General features: G+C 52.4%; 1 long non-coding RNA gene across 8 annotated transcripts; it reads left to right on the top strand.

Moving 5' to 3' along the window:
* Positions 1–608: 608 nt before the first annotated feature.
* LOC125325522 lies at positions 609–5,333 on the top strand. 8 transcript variants are annotated; one of them, XR_007203360.1, is made up of 8 exons: positions 610–829; positions 2,918–3,049; positions 3,173–3,314; positions 4,335–4,391; positions 4,638–4,803; positions 4,883–4,924; positions 5,025–5,110; positions 5,293–5,333. It is a non-coding gene; the product is annotated as an uncharacterized LOC125325522 (long non-coding RNA). The 8 variants fall into 8 exon arrangements; XR_007203358.1 differs by having other exon boundaries at positions 611–829; positions 5,025–5,171; positions 5,293–5,307; XR_007203362.1 differs by lacking the exon at positions 5,293–5,333 and having other exon boundaries at positions 609–829; positions 3,173–3,222; positions 5,025–5,211.
* The last annotated feature ends 1,362 nt before the right edge of the window (positions 5,334–6,695 follow it).

The following is a 6,695-nucleotide window of genomic DNA, read 5'->3' on the forward strand; positions in this document are numbered from 1 at the left end:
GCGTCTATTCGGCTGCCTGAATCCGGCCCGAACTCCGACGCCGGCCCCGCGCTTTCCGCGCGATTTTCCGCGGTGCTTCCCGGCGCGAGGACACGGCTGGTGGGGTCAGCGGCGCCGGAGGCGGGCGACTGCTCCGCGACCGGCGGCAGGCATCGGCAGGGACACCTCTCAAAGGGGCCTAGTGCGTCCGCCATCTTGAGTGTGGCGGAAGTGTAAACCACCCTCTGCAAGGTCACTTAACGCCGTCCCGAGAGCGCGGAACTGCGCCTTCCTTTCCGAGCCGCCCCCTTGAGAGCGACACGCGGGCGGCTCCATTCCGACCGTGCCCGCCCGGTGCCCCCCGCCCGGGTCGCGCTGCGACCGCGCCTCTGCTGCCCGGCAAAACCGGCCCCGCCGGGCCGCCCCCCGCGCTGTCATTCCTCGCGGTCGCTGCCCCGCACGGCGCCCACTCCTCTCCATAGCTGTGGCCCCGCTCACGCACGGCCCTGTCCCTCGGCGCTCCGAGCCGCCCTTCGCCCCTCCCCTCCGCTGACAGACCCAGCCCCGCTCGCTCCCGCTCCTTGCCCTTGCCACGCTCGGCAGCCACCGAGGCCGCCGCCCTCTCGGCTCAGCCGGCACCGGGCGGCAGCAGCGCCGCCCAGCTCAGCCCGGGGGCAGGGACAGAGCAGAGGGAAAAGCCGGGGCAGTTCTGTCACAAGAAGCAACAGTGCACGCCCAGAAAAATAGCTCAAGGCAAGGTCACCTTTCATACTGAAGCATTCAGTGAATATGACCAGCAGAGACCCCTCTTAATGAATCTGCAGGACCATCAAAAGACTTCCAGGAGGAGGTGAATGCATGGAAACTCCTTCTAGGAAAGTGATTTTTGTGTATTAGATAAGAAACAGATTTTAATGACAATGTGTGTTTATAGTGGATAAAACCCCGCCCACCCCACCGCCCGCAGGTGCTGTTGCCGTGGCGGCCGCTGGAATGCGGCCCGGGCGCATCCCCAAGGGAAAAGGAGGCACAAAATGAGGAATTGGGAAGTAGGAGGGCAAGGCTGCGCAGCGCCCGCGGCGCCCCGAGAGCGAGGAGCAGCCCCCGCTCCTCTGAGGGCCCATCTCTGCCCCCTGTCCATGTGCAGTGCCCGGGGAAGAGCAGAGTCTGGGATCAAAGAACCGCCCAGTCCCCCACAGCAAGGAAAGCCCGGCACCCCGGTGTTTCAGGGGCACACAAAGGGCTGTGCAGGGCAGGGAAGGACCAGCAGGACCTTTCTCCTCCTCAGCCCCCGCTCCAAGGCGCAGCAGCCCCAGCTGTGAGCGGCCAGGATGAGGAAGGGGCGGCTCCTGCCAGAGGCCGCTCCCAGAGGGTTCCCCGGGCACAGCTGTGCAGGGAGCTGCTGGTCCAGAGGGGCAATGGGGGCATCCCGAGTGTCCCTCCAGGGACAATGGTCGGAGCACGCGGCAGGAGCTGGGGAGCAGCCGGAGGCACCTGGGCACAGAGCACTGCTCCCACAAAATGCCCAGGGAAAACCTCTCGTGCCAAGGGGCAGCACCTGAGCAGGCAGGGCAGCACGTGGGGTCCCAGGGAAACATTCCACTTTCCCCTTTCATCTTGGCAGCCCTTCCCCAGTGCCCCCAGAAAAAAAGGGGGGTTATGAGGAGAAAAGGGTTTTAAACAGAGGGAAAAAACTTCCTTTTCCATAATTGTCTGTGTTTAAATTGAGGGGGAATCCCCTTCCTCTGCAATTTTAAGGGTATCACTTGAAGGAAACCCTGCCTTTTCCATGCTCTTAGGGGTATCACTTGACAGGGAATCCCCATTTTCCATTATTCTCCAGTTTAAATAGAAGGGGAAAACCTTGACAATGCTATTTTATTGGTCTGAATTGAGCATAACTCCCCCATTTTCATCATCCCAAGGTTTAAATTGAGGGGAAAACCCGGTTGTCCCTCCTTTATAAGGGTTTGAATTGAGGGAGAAATCCCCCTTTTTCCATCACTGGAGAGACCTGAAGTAAGGCAAACCCCTCTTTTTCCACTATTTTAGGGGATTCAGAGGAGAGAACCCATTTATTGCTATGGCATCTATTTAAGTAGAGACAAACACTCCCTAGTCTCTCATTTTAAGGGGTTCCATTGAAGGAAGCTCCCCCTTCTTCAGCATTTTAAGAATTTAAATCTATACTTCAGGGCACTTCTAGCTGGGTACTGGTACCCAATCTCTCACAAGGGAGCGAGCCCAGCACTCACAAAACCCTCCTGCTGCCAGAGAGCCCATTATTTTTTCAGTTTTATTTATAATGAATACAGCCCTAATTAGAGACCCTAACAGGAATTACACCACGTGTATTATTACTATTCTTCTCCACCCTCCATAGTCCTATGACTCAACAGTCACCAATGACCACTTACAGAACTTAACAAGGAATCATGCAACTCATCTATCTACACTGCCAAAACAAGAAGCTTTTTTACCCTTTCAGTGGATGTAGCTGTAGTAAAACAGAAGGCATCTACAGAGCCCTTTACTCACCTGGAATTTAAGTCAGAGCAGCCAAACAGCTGCAGCTCCTCCCAGTGCTTTTATCCCTTATGGTAAAATTGCCTCCTCCCTTTTGCCGGGCATTGTGGGAAGGAGAGGCGGGCCTGGCCAGGGGTATATTAACCCCAGCCCTGGGTAAAAGAGGCCCATTCGTTCTGTGGGGTTAGTTGGGGTAAGGGTGTCTTCTTATTTCTATGGGGGGGGAATGTTCAGGTTTTTTCAGCTTTCTTTCAGCAGGTACTTTTGGCATCTAAAGCAATAGAGGCTTTGAAGATACTGTGAAGGAGATAGCATTGAGTGCATGGTTAGTGATTTTTGGATTGAGTGTTCAGGGTTGATAAGGTGCTTGGTGCTTTCTGTAATTTTTTTTTTCCCCCCTTGTTTTTCTTAGAAGTATTGCAACTTGCTGGAATTCCAGATTGTGTCAAATATGACACTTTGCATTTGTTCAGCAGTTTCATTGTGCTGCAAGAGGGAGCTACCCTGGGTCAGACATGACATTGGAGATGGAGGCTTCTGATAGGTAAGTTAAGGACTGTGAGTATGAGTGGGAGCGGGAGCAGGGTCCCAGTTAGTAGCTGACTTGTTGGGATTTGGCTTGTATGGCACTACACTGGTGCATTGATTTTGGTTTTCTTTGTCATAGCTGACTAAGAGGCCAACCTGGTGATCCCAGTGCCTTTGGAGATGGCTGAGGTGGACTCCTTTTGCATCCAGTGTGGATTCACATCACTGGTCATCTGAAAGCTAAGTTGGGGGCCAGGGCCCGGAGATGGGATGATAGCAAGGTAGTGGGTTGGAAATTCCTGGGAGAGATTTAAAAACTAGCGTAGGGGAAAGGGATGCTCTCCAAGGGACTTCTTAGGTAAGCTAAAGGGAGCAGCCCTACTTTTGACTGCAACTGTAGGGTGTGCAGCGCAGAGCAGTTCCAGTGTGTGTTGTCTTGTCTGGTGTGTGTTCTGTGTCTTTGGCTTCCCTTGGATCAGATCTCTCTGCCTTTTACCCTTAAGGGGCTTATCATAAGCATTGGCCATCATCTCTAGCTTCTTGAACTTTTGTACTTCTTGGTAGGATGCCAATATCACTTGTTCTTTTACCAGTGGGCTTGGCCACATCTTGGAATCACATCTTGAAAGCATTGAGTCGGATCTCTTTTGAGGCCTTGTTCCCGGCTGTACTGCCATCCATCCTTTGCAGTTGTGAGCTGTAATGTCCTGGGGCTTGTAAGATTGTCAGGGTATGGGAGCATTCTAAATGTGGCCTTGTCTCTCACAGCCATCTTGATGGTTGTGAGTGACAGTTCTTAGAACAGGTCACTGTTCCAGCCTTTTCTTCTGCTCCTTAGAGCCTCTTTCATCCACCATTGCCATACCTTCAGTTGTCTCTTTTGGCGTTGTCTCTGTCCTTGCCATTGTTCTTCTTGCCGAGAGCTTTTTTTATCATCTTCATGTCACACTGCTTGTAGTATAATGTGTTGTTTGAGTTTGTGTCTAGCCTGGAATTGCTCTGCCCTGTAGAGTAGTCCTGGGGGGGGGGGGGTAGGTGGAGAAGAAAGGAGACTTTACAGGGAGCCTTTTGCTTTGCTCAGCCACCTGAGCCACGCCTCGGATGGAGTGACTGTGGCCAGTCTGTGTGGTGTTCAGTGGAGACGTGGGAGTGGTGCAGTGGTGTCTTGCAGTTTCATAGTAGTTTGTCCTAAGGCCCACTGTTGTGGGATCCTAGGCAGTTTGCTTTGAGGAATGAGAACTTGGGAAAGGCTAAGCTTTCCTTGTCTGTCTGGGTAACTTTGGCAAATACTTCTTTTGCAGAGGGAGAGCATGTAAACCTGATATGAACGGAGGAGACCAGAGGAGCACAGCAGCGAGGTGGGTGGGTGCCTGAAGTCCAAGCTACGGCCTGACTTTGGGCTCTACGTTTACCTCACTGTTGGGATTTTCATTTTGAAGATGTGAGGCACTTGGCACAGCAGGGTATTGGCACCGGGGGGGACCATGAGCTGCATGAGTATTGATTCCAGCACAGAACTGGATGCTACTGGAGTTGTTGTATTAGTGATGAAACTATAAGTAGCCTTTGATTTTTTTTTTTTTTTTTTTTTTTGTGTTTTACAGGTGGTCTGCAGCATTGAAATTGCTACTCCAACATGACAGACACCCTTGCAGAAAGAGGTCACAGTTGAGCAGTTTCAGGTGGAACCTACCTTGGCAATGCAACGCTTTTGGACACTACATCGGCATGTGCCTTTCCATTTTGTTTTTCCTCTTCTCCCCTGGGAAGGTTGGTCATCATTCAGCTTTTCAGGGGTGGTGTTTCATTTTGGTTATGTTGCAGGGCTGTTCTTTGTCTTTATTTTTAGGAAGTAAACCTGGATATCAGCAGTCAAGGTTGAGTGAGTGAGGTAAGCAGTGACCAGTGGACACAACCAGTTATTGCTCGGGTGCCAAATTCTGGGGCAGCTCAAAGCATGCATTGTCTGAGCATCCATTTGTGTGTTTTAGGTGGCCCACTTGTATTATGCCTGCAGGGGCTGAACCCCCTCATGGACCAGCTGATGGAGCCAGTTTATCACCCTTGAGCTGCCCCTGTGAGCCTTCCAGAAGTATTACAGGGCTCTGTGATGAAGCCTGTACCTTTTCTGTTTGAAGGTGCCATCTGGGCAGCCTTTGGCAATGGCTGAGGAGTTGTGGCGAGTTGGGGAGGGAGGGAGGAGCGAGGGTCCACTCGAGTTTCAGCAATGCCACATCGCCTTGTCTCCCCTTAACCCAGGGATACCCTGTGACGTCGGCCTCGGAGTGCGGCCACAGCGTGTGAGCCGAGGACCGGGGCGTTCTCGGGAGCCGGTGAGTAGTGGAATTGTTGGGTTTTGGCTGATGTGCTGCTGAGTTCAGGCACTGATGTTTGGTTTTCTTTATTGCAGTAGACTGAGAGAACAGCCCTCTGAGGGCAGGAGCTTCCCAGATGATGAGGCGGCTTTCTTTTGCACCTGATGAGGATTTGCATCCCTGGATATCCGAGAGCTAAGTCGAGGGCTACACCTCAGGGAGGGGGACGAGAGTGGGGTGCTGGGTCAGGACTTGGTGGGAGGGATTTTTGAATTAGCTTTGGAGATGGGGATGTCCACGAGAGGGCCCCTTAGGCCACGTAAAGGCCAAGTCTTGCTTTTGATCACAATGCTGAGGTGTGCAGGGCAGAGCAGTCCCTGTGCGTGTTGTGTCACTTGTCTATTGTGTGTTCTGTGTCTCTTGGGCATCTTGTGTCACATGTCTTTTGCCTTACCCCTTTGAGGGGCTTATCAGAAATGCTGGGCATCATCCTTAGCATCTCCTTTGTGTTCCTTGGCCTGACGCTGGTACCCTTGAACCTTTGACTTGCAAGCTCAGACATGCATCGGAATCGCATCTCTCTTTAGCACTCTTGTTGGGGTCCCTCCCCTGCCGTGTAGCCCTGGGAGAGGGGCCCTGAGGGCACAGACACGGGGTTTCCTGCCCCTGCTCAGCCTCGTTCCCATTGGTTGGTTTGTGTTCCCTGCGCGGGAGAAGGACCCTTGGTCCCGTGACTGGAACAGTTCCCCGGCAGAGCTCCGGCCATGCGGCTGGAGAAATAAACATCTCTCTGAAACAGCTATCAAGAATCTGTCTGTCCATATATATTTCCTTTCCACGGGACTCCTGGTTTGATATATGCGTGTTGCAGGATCCCCACTGCAACACACTCTTGAGTCAGACACCTTTTACAGTCTTGTTCTGAGCTGTATTGACAGCTGTGCACCGCAATGATCCCTTATAACAGATTAGGACTTGGGAGAATGCGAGGATAGGTAGAGGATTCCAACCGTACGATTCTCGGGCGTCCATCTTTGCGGTTCTTGGCATAAGTCCTTCTGTTAGGGTCTTTTTCTGCCAGAGTTCTTTGAGCCTCATTGGCCTCATCTAGGTCATCTCATTGGTAATTCTTCTTGCTGAGAGTTTCCTCTCCTTGTTGCATCCCCTGGTTTGTCATCTCCTGTGTCACAGGTGTCTGTGTGTTTGGCCTGGGGCTGCTTTGCCCTGCTACATAGCCTGGGTGTAGGTGTAATAGGATAAGTCCTAGGGACTTGACATTTGTAACGTAGGGATTAGTTGGACTCAAGATGGTATTTCTAGATTGGCACAAGATGTCTGGAGGTGGTA

The sequence above is a fragment of the Corvus hawaiiensis genome, chromosome 4 (genome assembly GCF_020740725.1).
Source record: "Corvus hawaiiensis isolate bCorHaw1 chromosome 4, bCorHaw1.pri.cur, whole genome shotgun sequence".
In the NCBI taxonomy this organism is placed as follows: Eukaryota; Metazoa; Chordata; class Aves; order Passeriformes; family Corvidae; genus Corvus; species Corvus hawaiiensis.